Raw genomic sequence first — 16563 nt, 5'->3', positions numbered from 1 at the left:
AAAAAAAAGCAGAGGTACTGGAATGCCCTTGTAACTGACGTATAAGGCCCCAGGCGGAACAAAGAGAAATATGTACAGGTTTTGCTGGCCTCATCAAAATCTCAGGTACATCTGTGGTTTTCGTATGTATGTGTGCATGAGTGCTAACTTTTAATGTAACAGTTTAACATATCTTGATTTCTGTCTTGCTGGCAAGACAAAAAATGGGAGTCTGCAAAACAGTTCTACATCTGCTCTGTCCAATAAAACTTGGCAGTGTTGGAAGTGTTCTAGATTTGTGCTGTCCTCAACTTATAGCCGTTAGCTACATGTGGCTATTAAGTACTTGAATGTGGCTAGTGGAGATGAGAAACTCAGTTTTTTATTTTAGTTACAATTAGCCACACATGGCAAGTGGCTACTATACTGGACAGCAGTTTAGATGGTAAAATAAGTTCCTTGTATGAGGAGGGGGAAAAAAAGGCCTTATAGAATCCTACAAAATATTTTTCCCTTAAAAAATAAACCTCTCATGGGATGCCTGGGTGGCTCAGTTGGTTAAGTGTCTGCCTTCAGCTCAGGTCACGATCCCAGGGTCCTGGGATCAAGCCCCGCATCCGGCTCCCTGCTCAGCGAGGAGCCTGCTTCTCCCTCTCCCTTTGCTGCTCCCCCCTGCTCATTCTCTCTCTCTCTACGTAAATATTTTTTTTTAAATCCTTTCAATTCCCCCCAAAATAGGTAACACTGGGAAAGGGACTGTTAGTTTTTAGCCAATTTTAAGAGGATTGTTGAGTAGGAACAAATGTGTTTATTTCTAAATCTCCATTATTACCATGAGAAATTGCATGTTGTGGACATAAATCCCTTTTATTCACTAAGACTAGGTTTCTCATTATAGACCATTTCAGAGTCCTGTGAGGCCTCTCACACTAAAAGCTCCTGTGAATTCATTTATCAGTGATTGAATTCCTACTATGAGTCAGGATTTGGGTGATGAAGGCGGCCTATGTGGTTCCTAGCAGAGAGGCAAACCTTAATTACATCTCTGGTAAGTACTGTGGAGGGTCGAGTACAGGATGCTATGAAAACAATAGTGACTAATTTGGTGGGTGGGGGAGTGGGGCAGTTGCTACTCCAAGTGAGGAAGCAGCACATGGGAAGGCCCCTGATCAGACCGACTGTGGCACCCATTAGGAACCAGAAAGGGAGCTCTGGCAGAAGGAACTACAGTAGGCATCTGAAGAGGTAAGTTATGGGCACAGTTCATTAGAGCCTTACAGGCTGTTAGGAATTTCATCTTCACCCTAAAAGACTAACTGGAAGCCATTAAAGGGGGTTAACAGGACCAGATTCCTTTTTCTTAAAAGATCACTCTGGAAAGGAAAAAAAAATGAATAGCATTATAAATGTAAATGTGAAATTTATGTGATATATAAAAGGTTTCTCCCCTAATCATGAAGCCAAAAAAAGATGACATTTTAAAGGGAAAAAAAATACCCTATAGACAGGAAAAGGGCCATTCATAAGGACATGTGATTCAAGGGGCACTCAAATGGGTAGGGTTTAAATCCCTGAGGTTAACCCATAAATAACAGAATGCGCGCCTCTCCCACCCTAACATTTGCTGAGCACCTGTTGTTGGTTGTTGGCCAGACCCTAAGGGCTTTGCACAAGGCATCACCAAGGGGCAGGAGAGATGAGATAAAGTCTCAATGGTATGACGAAAATGTTAATTGCTAGGAGAAATGTAAAAGCATTGTGTGGAGTTCAGAGAAGGCAATTATTTCTGCAATCCTACCAGAACTCTATTGCCAATTCTTTGTGCCTAAGACCTCTCTTCTTCAAAACAAACTTAGCAGTTTACAGAGACAGTGAACAATGGAGGAATAATGAAGGCCAAGGGGATATCCCTGGCCCAACTTGCGGGTGGGGGATGGGAATGAAGACTATCCCAGGTCTTCCATCTCCACGAATTTCTTCCTGAGCAGTCCACTGTTTGAGCTGGGATTCTGAGCATCCACCCATGCAAAGCCCAGCCACAGAAGCAGCACTCTAAGGCATGTCAAGTACAAAGCAAAATCAATCCCAGCCTGATTTAAATATTGTTGCCCAGAAGAAAGGCATCCAGATTCCCCTAGGTGGTGTTTGAGAACTCCCTGAGTTCTACAGCAACACCTTCCCTGGGGTGGTAGGGGAGAGAGACACCTGCCGCAGCTTCTACTTGGCAAAAGTCCTACTGTAGCCCAAGCCTTGCTCTACCTTTTAGGCCAGCAGCAGCCTTGTAGAGCTAGACAATGTGGCACAAAAAGGTATCAGGTGTCAGAGGTATCAGAGCCTGTCTGAAGGGGGAAAAGGGTTGGCAGGCTGCAGGACAGCCCAGAAAAGGGAAGCAACTTGTCCAAGATTGGCTTCATGGCTTGTCAGGATTTGGCTCACGAATCTGGTCCTTGAAGAGTCTCCTGCCCTAGGAGATTTGGGAGGAGGAAAGCAGAGATCAAAATGCATTCCTAGGAAAAGCTGTCAACTTATCGGAATAACCCATCTCAGGGCTTTAAGATCCGGGCTACGTTCTGCTGAGGAGAAATGAAGTACCAGAAATGACAGATTAACCCCAGGAACCCACAGGGAAGAGGTTAAGGTCTGGTGAGATGATTTTCATCAGTAGTGCCTTAGTTTTGCAGGCCCTTTGAAGATCCCAGCCAAATTCAAACTGCACAGTGGCCCTACAGATTTGACGACTTACCCATCATCTCTGCTAGTCCATAAGAACCCAATGTAGCATCCTTTGCTGCCCTGGTAATTAAAGCAAGAGGTTTAAAAGGCTAAATGACTTGGCTCCCCTCCCCCAACACAACGCTGAGGGAAAGACTTCTGATTCGTTCCTAGTGTTTGCTCTCTCTAGCAGAAAGCCACAGTTAAGCAGCTACTGGAGAAGAGGAGCTGGCAAAGGGACCCAGCAGTCTTAGGGGTAGACCCTGTCCACATGGAGGAGATACAATGGGAGGTTTTTAAGCCTCTTCATTTTGGCAAGGTGAACTAGACTGCCAGTGATGGTGGCCCTGGACTGCCCTTGGCTCTGGTATCTCTGAAGCAGGGCAGGGGCCATGAGAATTAGGAAAATGAGTGGTTAGGGGAAGGGTTCTCCCCACTGAAGTTACCATTATATTCCCTCCATCTTGGTGTGTGGCGTGCTTCAGTGGCTGTGTGATGTGTACTCCACCTCTCCACACAGACACAATGAAGACTTTTAGACAAGATCATCTAAGTTGGGCAACTGGCCAACACTCCAGGGACCACACTGGTGCTGGTATGTGTCCCCACCTGGAATCACTGCACTGGAGAGGGCTGGGCGAGCCAGGCTTGCATCAGACAGGCACAGAGCCCCGGGCCCCACAAGGAAGCCAGAATCCTGTGTGCAACTCACAATAGAGCTCACTCATACCCAAGAGTAGAGCTTGCACTGCCACTAGCATACTCACTAAAGGCTGAAATTCAGGTTCTGGAACTGGAGTGCCAGAACTGAAATACAACCCCTTTCTGTGACAGGCATGTTTCTTAACCTCTCTGAACCCGTTTTGTTTTTTGGGTTTTTTTAAAGATTTTTATTTATTTGAGAGAGAGAGAGAGCAAGAGAGAACACTTGAGTGGGGAGGAGAGGGAGAAGGAGGCTCCCCAGTGAGCAGGGAGCCTGACGCAGGGCTCAATCCCAGGACACTGGGATCATGACCTGAGCCCAAGGCAGATGCTCAACCGACTGAGCCACCCAGGTGCCCCTCTAAGCCTGTTTCATCATAAATTGGGAATAATAACCTTCCTGTTAAGAGCTGTTTGGAGGGCGTGCCTGGGTGGCTCAGTTGGCTAAGCATCTGCCTTCGGCTCAGGTCACGATCCTGGAGTCCTGGGATTGAGCCCGAAGTCCAGCTCTCTGCTCAGTGGGGAGCCTGCTTCTCCCTCTCCCTGGCACTTCCTCTGCTTGTGCACTCTGTCAAATAAATAAATAAAATCTTAAAAAAAAAAAAAAAAAGCTGTTTGGAGTAAATGTAAAGCACTCAATTGGCCATTCCTATCACAAATGAATTGTGATTTGGGCAAGCAAAAGAGAAGGTTCCACCCCTTCTGGAGCTCACCAATTAATGGAGTAGGTGGACTCTCAAAGATACAAGTCTATAATGACAAACTATCAAGAGGGCTATGCGTGCAGAAAGGTAGAGGAAGAGAGGTGACATCACACTCTCTGTAGTCCTTCAAGGATTCCAGCTCCCCCTCTTTCCATTTCTTACCCAGCTATGAGACCTAAAGACACTCACTTGCTCAGCCCTTAGGGATCATCACATCTCAAAGCTAAAGGGCTCGCCTAGGTTATCAAACAGTTCTACCTTCTCTGCTTTTTACTAACTGAACTTTTTTGGGATAGGGCACAACTCCAGCCCTAAAAGTGGCTATCCACCAACCAATCCTCGGGTCCTACCTACCCCAGGGCCTGGTTCTATGCTGGCACTCGTTTCTTGAATGACTATGACTGCTAAGGCATGGATGGGGGCAAGGGCAGAAGGTATTATGTTCTCAAGAGGAGCACATAATTCAAATGATAGCTTACATACATACATTCATTATTAAATGTCTATTATGTATCAGGCACTGTTGCCTAGCACAGGGGCAATTCCCTGTTCCCCTAGCTTATAATTTTGTGAGAAAAATGTTCAATAAATATGCAAAGAAAGCGGGCTAAGTACAAAATACATAAACTGGGCACAATTGGTAGGGAAAATAGAAGGGAGCTCCGTCTACTTAGAGACAGGGAGGACTCTCTGATGCTTGATCCTGAAGCTAAGATCTTAAGGATAAGAAATTAGCCCTAAAGTCGTCAAGGGGAAAATCCTTCCAGATAGAAAGCAAGCCCTGAGGGAGTTAAAGTGTTTAGTGAACTAGGTCCTAAAAGAAAGATCAGTATAGTTAGAAAAAGATGGCTGAGGGGGCGCCTGGGTGGCTCAGGCAGTTGAGCGGCCAGCTCCTGATTTTGGCTCAGGTCATGATCTTGGGGTCCTGGGATCAAGCTGTCCTCCTCTATGGGCTCCACGCTCGGGAGGGGGGGGTCTGCTTGAGCAAGATTTTCTCCCCTGCTGCCCCTCCCCTTGCACACACTCTCTCTAAATCTTAGAGAGGAAAATAAAAGAAAAAAGAAAAAGATGGGTGAGGGGGAAAGGTCCTGAGATTGGAGTGGGGTTGAGGTCAGACATTTCAAAGCATTTTAGGCTAAAGTAGAGGACTGGCATTGTTCAAAAAAAAAAAAGGAAAATTGCTGAAAGGTTCTAAGTTATGGAGTAACAATCAGATTTATATTTAACAAGATCATCCAAGCTACTGAATGGACATTACATTGAAGCGGAAAAACAGGAAGATAGAAGACAGGCCAGGAGAAGGCTACTGTATGTAGTAGTCCTGGTGGGAGATGAGTATATGGTCTTGACTATCACTGTGGCACAGACATGGACACAAGTGGCAACACTTGATATAAAATGTGCTAAAGAACTGATGAGAGGGGCTCCTGGGTGGATCGTTAAGCGTCTGCCTTCGGCTCAGGGCGTGATCCTGGAGTCCTGGGATGGAGCCCCACATCAGGCTCCTCCGCTGGGAGCCTGCTTCTTCCTCTCCCACTCCCTCTGCCTGTATTCCCTCTCTCGCTGGCTGTCTCTGTCAAATAAATAAATAAAATCTTAAAAAAAAAAAAAAAACTGATGAGAAATGAGAAACGAGGGAGGAATCGAGGATGACTATCAGAAATCTCCCTGGAGCAATTTCAGGGATGGAAACACTATTTAAAGATATGGGAGGGGCACCTGGGTGGCCCAGTTGGTTAAGCTTTTGTCTTTGGCTCAGGTCATGATCCCGAGAGTCCTGGAATTGAGCCCCGCATTGGGCTCCCTACTCCAGGGGAGCCTGCCTCTCCCACCACCGCTCCCTGATTGTGCTCTCTGTGAAATAAACTAATAAAAATTTTTAAAAAATAAAAAAATTAAGAAATAAAGATATGAGAAAGACTGAAGGAGAAATCATTTTGGAGTGGCAAGACTCAGGAATTCTATTTCAGACATATCAAGTCTGAGCATATTAAGACAACCACGGAGGGGCACCTGGGTGGCTCAGTTGTTTAAGCATCCAACTCTTGGTTTTGGCTCAGGTCATCTCAGATTCATGAGAGAGCCCTGGGTCAGGACCCACAATCAGCACGGTCTGCCTGAGATTCTCCCTCTCCCTGTGCCCTCTGTCCCCGCTTGTGCACCCTCACTAAAATAAATAAATCTTTGGGGATGCCTGGGTGGCTCAGTTGGTTAATAAGCATCTGATTTCGGCTCAGGTCATGATCCCGGGGGTCCTGGGATCGAGCCCCACGTCAGGTTCCCAGCACCCAGCAGGGAGTCTCCTTCTCCCTCTGCCCCTCCCCCGGTTCGTTCTCTCTCTCAAATAAATCTTAAAGAACAAAATAAATAAATCTTTTTTATTTTAATGATTTTATTTATTTGACAGAGAGAAACAGAGAGGGAACACAGGCAGGGGGAGTGGGAGAGGAAGAAGCAGGCTCCCAGCAGAGAAGCCTGAAGTGGGGCTCGATCCCGGAACGCCGGGATCACGCCCTGAGCCAAAGACAGATGCTTAACAACTGAGCCACCCAGATAAATCTTTTTATAAAAGAAGACAACCAAGGAGAACTCTCTTCTCTGTAGGTCTCTGGATCCCTAAACTCTGAGCACAGAGGAGAGGTTTGGGACAAGAGAAGTAAATTTCATTCTTCAGCATCCAGATCAGCATAATCCAACAGAAATATAATATGAGCCTCAAATGCAAGCTACATATGTAGTTGACCCTTGAACAAGATGGGGGATGGGGCACTGACCCCTGCGTAGCCAAAAACCCACATATAACTTTTTTTCCCCCCACATATAACTTTTCATTCCCAAAAAGCTTAACTAATAAGCCTACTGTGGACTGGAAGCCTTACTGCTAACATAACGGTTAACACGTATTCTGTATGTTTTACGTAGTATAGATTGTATCCTTACAATAAAGGAAGCTAGGAAAATACTAAGAAAATCTGTAAGGATGAGAAAAACATACTTACAGTACTATGCTCTTATTTACTGGAAAAAACCCACATGTAAGTGAATCCACACACTTCAAACACATATTGTTCAAGGGTCAGCTGTAATCTGAACACTTCTCACAGCCACATTTAGAAAGTAAAAAGAAACAGGTGAAATTAACTATTTAATCATTTTATTTAACCCAATATATGCAAGATTTCATTTCATGTAATTTGATATAATGAGCACTTAAACATGAATGTGTTACATTACTTTTCACACTAAGCTTCTGAAACCCCATGGGTATTTTACACTCACAGCACCCTGTAATAGGTGTGTGGCTATCTTATTGGTCACCACAACTTCAGCTGATATACAAAACCAAAGGAATTAATATAATTGCCTAGAACAGGGTTTCAAACTTGGCACTACTGAGATCTGGGCTAGGTAATTCTTTGGGGAGAGGAATTCTTTCCTGTGCATTGTAGAATGCTTGGCAGTATCCCTGGACTCTACCCACTAGACGCCAGCAGCATCCCCCCCGTTTTGACAATTAAAAACTTCACACTGCCAAATGTCCCAGCAGTCAATCACCAGTGATTGAGAACTACTGACCGAGAGAGAGGCTGTAGATCAAGAGCGTCCAAGAGAACCCTGGAGACGTCCAGATTAGCAGCCACCTTAGGGAGTATACATAGGGAATTAAAAGGAACAAAAAGGAAGGAAGGGGTATGGTGATTTCACGTGAAGACCTGAGAGATCCAGTTTCTAGCACATAAAAAACCCACCGACGTCTCTAACAGCTACATCAAGAAGTCTTTCCCACCACCCCTTGTAAGAATTAAGTTTTTCTCCTCTGACCCCTTCCCTCTAGACCAAGGAATATCCATGGAGTTTCAAAAGCATAAACCGAGAACCACTGACTGTCCTCAAAAAAAAATTCTATACCTTTTTGGAGAGAGTGGCAGTTATCCAAATTAGAGAAAACCATAGGAACAAATTCAAATCTCAAACTTCCATTGCCTTTTGAACAGACAGCCTGCTTGAGCATAGAGAAGAAAAGCTGGGGGCTGGAGATGCACATCTGGGAATCTTCAGAACATAGACGATAGGCAAAGCCAAGGGAACTGGCGATACCACTAAAACGAGCACGGAGAAAAGAGAGAACAGAGCAGCAGCTTCCTTTTCCCGGCCCTGAAAACTTATCAGCTTCCTTTTCATCTTGAAAACCCAAATCTCCTGTTTTTAAAAAAGGGGAGGACTTTAAGGAATATCTAGAGAATAGCCAGTGTAAATGCTAAGGGAGAAGAAGCCTCGCTGTTACAAGTCCAGGATATGGTACAGCTGAAGCCCAGTGAGCAAAGGAGTAGGACAGAGAGCTAAGAGGAGAAGCAGGGCAGATCATGCAGGGCTTTACAAGCCTTTCACTGGATTCTGACTCTGACTGACTGACTGACTGAAAGAGCCCCTAGATAGGGTAGGGGGATTAAGGAGTGGGGTGTTTGACATTATCTGATTTCCATTTTAAAAACACCACTCTTGGGGCGCCTGGGTGGCTCAGTCGTTAAGCGTCTGCCTTTGGCTCAGGGCGTGATCCCAGGATCCTGGGATCGAGTCCTGCATCGGGCTCCTCCGCTGGGAGCCTGCTTCTTCCTCTCCCACTCCCCCTGCTTGTGTTCCCTCTCTCGCTGGCTGGGTCTCTGTCAAATAAATAAAATCTTTAACAAAAAAAAAAAAAATCACCCTGACGGGCACCTGGATAGTTGCTGGCAGAGTGCAGAATTCTTGATCTCTGGGTTGTGAGTTCAAGTCCCACATCAGGCATGGAGCCTACTTAAATAAATAATTATAATAATAAAATTTAAAAAAGGATCACTCCGGTTGCTATAGCGTGACAGACATTAGATAATGTAGAAGCAGAGAGATCAACTGGGAAAGAACCTAGGAAATCCAGGTGAGAGGAACGTGGTTCTTACTAGAGGGCCAACAGTCCGGAAGATTGTGAGAAGTAAAACCAGCAAGATTCCTAATGGATTGAATGTAGGTGTAATCAAGTTCTTGGCCAGAATAACTGAAGGATGGAGTCTCCCATCAACAGAGATGAGGGGAAGAGTACAAGAAGAGTGGTGGTAGAAGGGGATGGATACTCATCAGATCAAATTTACACAACTTTTGAAATATCAGACGCTCAAGCGAAAGTATCAAATGGGCAGTAGGATATGAATCTGAAATTTGGAAGATCTGGACCAGAGATTTAACTTGGGAATGTTGATATACAGATGGCATTTCAATCCACAGAATCACCAAAGACCCAGAGCTGAACTATGGAGACTCTTAACATCAAGAAGGCAGAGAGAGGGGCGCCTGGGTGGCACAGCGGTTAAGCGTCTGCCTTTGGCTCAGGGCGTGATCCTGGCGTTGTGGGATTGAGCCCCACATCAGGCTCCTCCTCTATGAGCCTGCTTCTTCCTCTCCCACTCCCCCTGCTTGTGTTCCCTCTCTCGCTGGCCGTCTCTATCTCTGTCAAATAAATAAATAAAATCTTAAAAAAAAAAAAAAAGGTAGAGAGAGAGAGGAACCAGCAGAGGAAATTGAAAAGGTAGAAAAACCAGGTGTTGTGTCCTGGAAGTCAAATGAATAAAGTGTTAAGGAACAGAAAGTAATCAACTACGTCAAAATACTAACACCAAAGACAGAAGTAGGTAGATGAGGACTAAAAACTGACCAGGGACTAAGGGGATTAAATGCAAAGCAGCACCAGGGCCTTTTGGGATGACAAAAATGTTCTTCACCTTTAATTTATCAATGTGTCAAACTGTATTCTTAAAATCAGTGTTATTTTACTTCATGGAAAGAACACCTCAATAAAGCCTTTTTTTCTCCCTTCTTTATAAAAGGTGCATCACCCTTAAAAACAATACAACACTATTTCACTCAAGAGTAAAGGCCAGGGGCATGTGGGTGGCTCAGTCCACTGGGTGTCTGCCTTCGGCTCAGGTCATGATTCCAGGGTCCTGGGTTGGAGTCCCACATCAGGCTCCTTGCTCCATGGGGAGCCTGCCTCTCCCTCTCCCTCTGCCTGCCGCTCCCCCTGCTTGTTCTCTGACAAATAAAGAAATAAAATCTACAAAAAAAAAAAAAAAAAAGAGTGAAGGCCAAACAGGTCTTAGATGATCTGCCCCATCATTTAAGGATCTAACCTCCTCTACTACTTTCTCCCTGTCACTCCACTCTTGCTCCTACCAGCCTTACTGTTCAAACAGGCCAGCTACAATCCCACCCTGGGGCCCCTTGCTCAAGCTGTTCTCTCCACTTAGAATACTCGAAGTCTGTTTGGCTAACTCTTACCTCATTCAAATCTGCTCAAATCTCAGTTTCTCAGTGAGGCCTGGCCCCCTATCAATCACAGTAATCTGCACACACATACACTGCTCTAGCTCTCCTACTCCATACTCAACTCTTCCCTTTTTAATACAAAGCTATTTCCTAACACACAATTTCCTATGACCACTGTTAATCCTTGAGTCGTAAGGACTAACACAGAGGAGGAACCACGCTACCACCACAACAGACATGTGACATGAGCAAGAAATAAGCCTTGATCTTTTCAGCTATTAAAAAAAAAAAGAAAAGAAAGGGACCCCATGACTTAGCAACATAAAATCAAAAGCAATGTTCCTGTGGAATGGTAGGGGTGAAAGTCTGATTAAAGAGGGTTTAAGAGCAGGTGCCTTGGTGGTTCAGTCAGTGGAGCGTCTGCCTTCAGCTCCGGTAATGATTCTGGGGTCCTGGGATCGAGCCCCACACCAGGCTCCCTGCTCAGCGGGGAGCCTGCCTCTGCCTCTCCCTCTCCCTCCTGCTAACTCTCTCCATCTCAAATACATAAAATCTTTAAAAAATGAATAAAGAGGGTTTAAGAGAAAATGGAAGGCAGTATTAGAGACAGAAACCATAGAAAATGCTTTTGAGGAGTTTTGCTACAAAAAGGAGTGAAGAAATGAAGTGGTGGTAACAAGCAAGAGAAATAGTCAAGCAATGTTTTTAGTGGGAATGACGATATTTGTAATGCTAATAAGATGGACCTAGTGAAGAGGAAAACTGGATGACAGGAGAGGTAAAGAATGCAGCAGCAAGCTGGGCCCTAAGGTATTAAGCGGGGCACTAGCCCTAGGTAAAAGCAAGCTAACCAGAGGGAATGTGATGTGGCTGCAGATGCTGGAGGGGCCCAAGTGTGACGAGAAGACTAAAATTCCCTTCTGATTGCTTGTTTTCTTAGTAAAAAGTATGAGTAAAGTAGGCCAGTAGCTGAGTAAACCTAAGAGAGGAAGTGAAAGAGACAGAGAACGGACTAGGGACCCGTATTCCTGACGGCCTGGGAGAATCACGGGTCTATACAAGACAAGGTTTGTGAACATTCATCAAAGTGAGACCAATCACTGTTTTTCTCCATCACCTTCAGCCTCATCAATCAAGTGATGAACTGGATTTAATCTGGGATGTGGTTCTGCCAACTGTGTATGATGAAGCTGGGGGACTGGGTAGCCCCGGGGCTTGCAAGGAGAAGGCTGTAAGCAAAGAAATGGTAATGACTGGCATGTATTTCAAGTTGGGTAAGGAACTGAGAATATAAGAGGGTGAGGGACAATGAAAAGTTGTATCAACGAATTAGAAGTTCCAATGGGACTGAAGGATTGGAGTACTGAAGAAAGCAACCTGGAAAGACACAAGATAGCTGACATAACAACAGGAAGTAAATGTTAAGAAATTAAGAGGCTGGCATTTCAGAAGGATGGTCTCCAAACCAAAGAAAAACCAAGACACCCTTCCACATCAGTTGGTGCACCACTGATGTTATTTACCCATTGGTGGAGGGGGGAAATACTGCCAGTCAGATTTCTTAATCTACTTCCTATCTTAAAAGATTTCCAACACTAAAACCTAAAGGAAATTTGTTTCAAGAAATTTTTTATGACTAATTTGATTTTTGAAGATGTCCAGCTACCATTTCCATTATTCACTTTGATAAAAAGCCTATCACTATGGTTCTAACATAACTTTCTAAATCCAACTATATGAGCTACAGAAGAAATTAGTTTCTGATGAAAAACCACCCACCAGTAGGAATGCTGGTCTACATCATGCCATGTCAAGTCTGTCAAATAGTTTAGTGAAATTGGGAAGGGGGGGGAACTGTTCTTGCTGCAGCGTAAGAATGTACAAGAACTGAATGACAAGAAGGGAAAACAAAAACAAAAACCCATGGCTCTGGACACCAAGAAATTAAGATATCTGCTAACACAGCACTATAACTTATAACTTGACCTACAAGCACTGCAGAAAAGCCACTTGGGTAAAGGTTCAGCAAGTCTACCACTCAGTTAAAGACCTGGGGGACTAAGATTAAGAGCTCCATTCAGGCCAACATAATGGCCTGTAACTTGGGCCAAGTCTAAGATATATCTTGCAGTCAGATAACTTACATATTGTAAAAGGCCTACTTCAAGGAAAAGGCCATAAGACCTGAGGAAAGAATAACTCCTAAGAGCGAATATAAGAACAGGCCAAATAGGCCAATGCACAGATGGAACCAGAGCAGCCAAATCAAGTAAAATGACCCCTTTCAGCAAGTAATTTTTGTGATTGCCAATGAGTATAATTGGCCAAAGAAAACTTCGAAAGCTAAGGGGTTAAAACTTAACATGTCTGCCCCCAAGTTGGTATGCATGCTTTCAGAGCTAGAAACAGTGTTGTAACATAGAGAAGAAACAGGTGAGGAGAGAAAAATCACTCTCATCCATCTTGACTAAGACCAAGATGGGTCCCCGTAGGCCCAATCCTGATAGAGAAGTCCTGGGCATTGCCATAAATGGATTGCAGAGCACCACCAGTTCTTCATCAAGTTCTGTAGGTTGAATCCTGAAGGACAGGAATGCCAACCCCAACAAATCTGATTAACACTCCGTAAAGTAAAGCCTAAGTACTTCATTTTAAGCACTTTAGGCACAGATTCACAAGGGCTGATTTTGCTGCCAGGCCAACCCCCAGAGACTATGACTTAATAATTAGTCTAAGGCAGTGGTTCCTCCCTGGATAAGCAGGAGTTGTTAAAGTAGGTAGGAGGCATCCATGTCCTGTTTATTCCAGTCTTTCATCAAAAAGGTTGCTAAAATTTCTTCCTTATAATCAGAAAAGGAGCTATGATGTTCTAAATAGGATTATTTTCATCCCTTTGTTCCACTGCAATTAAATTGATATTTGTTTCAATTTGTTCCCCAACTGAGTGGCCATCTAGAAAAAAAAGATTGAGGGGCGCCTGGGTGGCACAGCGGTTAAGCGTCTGCCTTCGGCTCAGGGCGTGATCCCGGCGTTATGGGATCGAGCCCCACGTCAGGCTCCTCCGCTATGAGCCTGCTTCTTCCTCTCCCACTCCCCCTGCCTGTGTTCCCTCTCTCGCTGGCTGTCTCTATCTCTGTCTAATAAATAAATAAAATCTTTAAAAAAAAAACGAAAAAAAAAAAAAAACGAAAAAAAAGATTGAGATCTACAGCACACTTTATACAAATAAATTCCAAACAGATTAAAATTCTGAACTTAAAAAATGAAACCATAAAAGTACCAGAAAAAAGTTAAGAATTTTCTTATCTTCTTCAAGTGCAGAAATCCCAAGTATTATGCAAAATCCTCAAGTCCTAAGAAGAAAAGGCTGGAAATTCAACTACCACACGTTTAATTTTTCTACATGGCAAAAACATCATGAAGTGACAAACTGGAAAAAACACTAGCAACTCAGCATCACAAAATTAATTTCCTTAATTTATATATTACTTCCACAAATTAATAAAACCAATATGCAGTTTTTAAAAAAGGTTAAGGACTAAGGATATGAAGACAAAAAGGAAATACAAATGGCTGTTAAAAATATAGATGATCTAGGGGATCCTGGGTGGCTCAGTCGTTAAGCGTCTGCCTTTGGCTCAGGGCGTGACCCCAGGGTCCTGGGATCGAGTCCCGCATCAGGCTCCCTGCTCTGCTGGAAGCCTGCTTCTTCCTCTCTCACTCCCCCACTTGTGTTCACTCAAAAAAAAAAAAAAAAAAAAAAAAAAAAAAAAAGATGATCTACCTCACTCATTATAAAAACAGATGCTAAGTTTATATCATTTTAAACTATTAGGTTGGAAAAGATTAACAATGCACTGGATCAGGGTTTAAGGAAACATTTTTATATCCTACTGGCAGGAATATAAACTATAATAACTTTTTTTGGGTAAAGATGTATCTTAGAGAGAGAAGGGTAGACAGAATCTCGAGCAGACGTGCTGAGTATGGAGTCCAATGTGGGCTTGATCCCATGACCTTGAGATCCTAACTTGAGCTGAAACCAAGAGTCGGATGCCTAATGGACTGAGCCACCCAGGCGCCCCTACACTGTATAGCTTTTGAGAACAGTATACATGTACCAAAATGTAAAATGCCATTCCACCTCTAAGAATACAGCCTACAGATACACTTGCACTCCTGCAACATAACCATATCTCACTGAACACAAAAGGTCACTGATTTTAAGGTGCATCATTATTTTACATACCACTAAATTAGCACTGCTAATCAAACTACAGGAAATTTCAGAGATACTAAAAAAAGTGAGGGAAATTAAGAATTGATTAAATATATAATCCTATAACCTCATATTAATTTCATTCCATAAACCTTTTTTCTTTTTAAATTGAGGTATATATTCAATATCTGGTTCCCCATCTTTGCCAGGCCTTCCGCATTTTTATAGATGGTACCATGGTGAAACTGTATAGGAAAAGTTTTTTGGCTTCTTAGCTCCCAGACTTTCCAGGAAAAACGTCTTTGTTCACTATTCAAGCCTGTTCTTCAAACCATTTCAAGTCTAAAAATCAATCAGAAGGTCCTACTCCAGCTCAACCCAGTGGGTAAAAACTATCTTCCTTCCTCCTCTTTCAACAGCCTGGATGATATAGGTAAGACTGCAAGTTCTGTACTAAGGAAGGTCCAGACCCTCACATCTGGTTTTAACATTTCTTACACAGTGAAATTGAGAGAGGTCCCATCTTGTTGCGTACTGGAGTAGGAACAACTCAGCATGTTGGATAGAGGTACTGAATGAAACCAGCAGGCTCAGCCCTTAAAGGAAGAACCAGCCCTGGTGGACAAAGAAGAGAGTACTGTTCTCTCTGTTGGCCTTGACAGTTAGACATAACAGGAGCAGTAATAAAATGCTCAATTCAGTTTTTAAGGTTTTCTTACCACTAGCTAAGCACTTCCTTCTTTGGTGTCTTCTCTCCATGATAGACTGCTAGCACCATCCCTGCCCTGTATCTCAGAAATTCTATTTACTTGTCAATAAAGTAATACAAGTCCCTGATCCTGTCAGTTGAAAAGGTTCACTGAGTGTTTAGTCATCACCTCACGCTTAACAGAAAAGAGCTGTTAGCATGACAAAAATTTATTTTTATCAAAATAATCCATGAACATGGTTTAACAAATAGTACAATGTTTTCAAGCCTCTTGCTTCATCTTACTTCTGGGTACCCAGAAACAACCACCTTTTAGCTGTTCTTACCTTTATGGGACTCAATAACATGGTCATTATTCTCCATTTACCAATTTTTAAAATTATCTGTTAATTTCTATTATGGAATGAGTTTTGCTCATACGCATCTCGTAACTCACCCAACCACACTTCCCCATTTTCCCAATTTAGTCAGCTGACATTTATTTTACTAACAGTACTGCCATGATCATGACTAGGTTGAGCCCCATAACTCAATTTTACAAGTTTTGGTAAAGCACTTATGTTTTTCCATTTATTTTCTATGTACTTATCAGTAATTCAAGCTCCACACACTTTAAATGAACCAAAAATTTCCTCAAAATATTAAAATACAGGTATTTTTAAATTCTGTCTTGGAATTCACTTCTGTAACTCTAGTTTGCCCTGCTTCAACCAAGACTTTACTATTCTCCAAGCCCAAAGCAAAGTACTCCTGGGACTTCCCATTGTCATTATTCTGGGAATTCTTTTTTGCCTCAGCATGAGACCACATGGAAAACACCAGTAGTGAGCAATCTTTACTACAGTAGTTTGCAACAGCACTTAATACCACAATGCTGGCACGCCTGGGTGGCTCAGTCAGTTAAGGATCTACCTTCACAGCTTGGGTCATGATCCCAGACTCCTGGGGATCAAGCCCCGCATCAAGCTTCCTGCTCAGCAGGGAGCGTCTCCCTCTCTGCTGCTCCCCCTGCTTATATTCTTCAGATGTCAAATAAATAAAATCTAAGGAAAAAAGAAAAGCCACAATGTTAATGCTTTACCTGTCAAGACTCTATCACCCTAGAGTCTAGTTTAGTGCTGAGGTAGCTCTGTGCTAACGAGCCTGGTTTAATTTGGCTTTCACCCAAGTCAACCCCAATTGTGATGCCTGGAAGACTCTTTTACGTCAAAGTTAAGGTCTAACACCGTCATCAAACCCCA

The sequence above is a fragment of the Ursus americanus genome, chromosome 24, assembly GCF_024610735.1.
Source record: "Ursus americanus isolate L20-20 chromosome 24, mUrsAme1.1.p, whole genome shotgun sequence".
Classification (NCBI taxonomy): Eukaryota; Metazoa; Chordata; class Mammalia; order Carnivora; family Ursidae; genus Ursus; species Ursus americanus.
Note: the sequence above shows the minus strand (reverse complement) of the source record.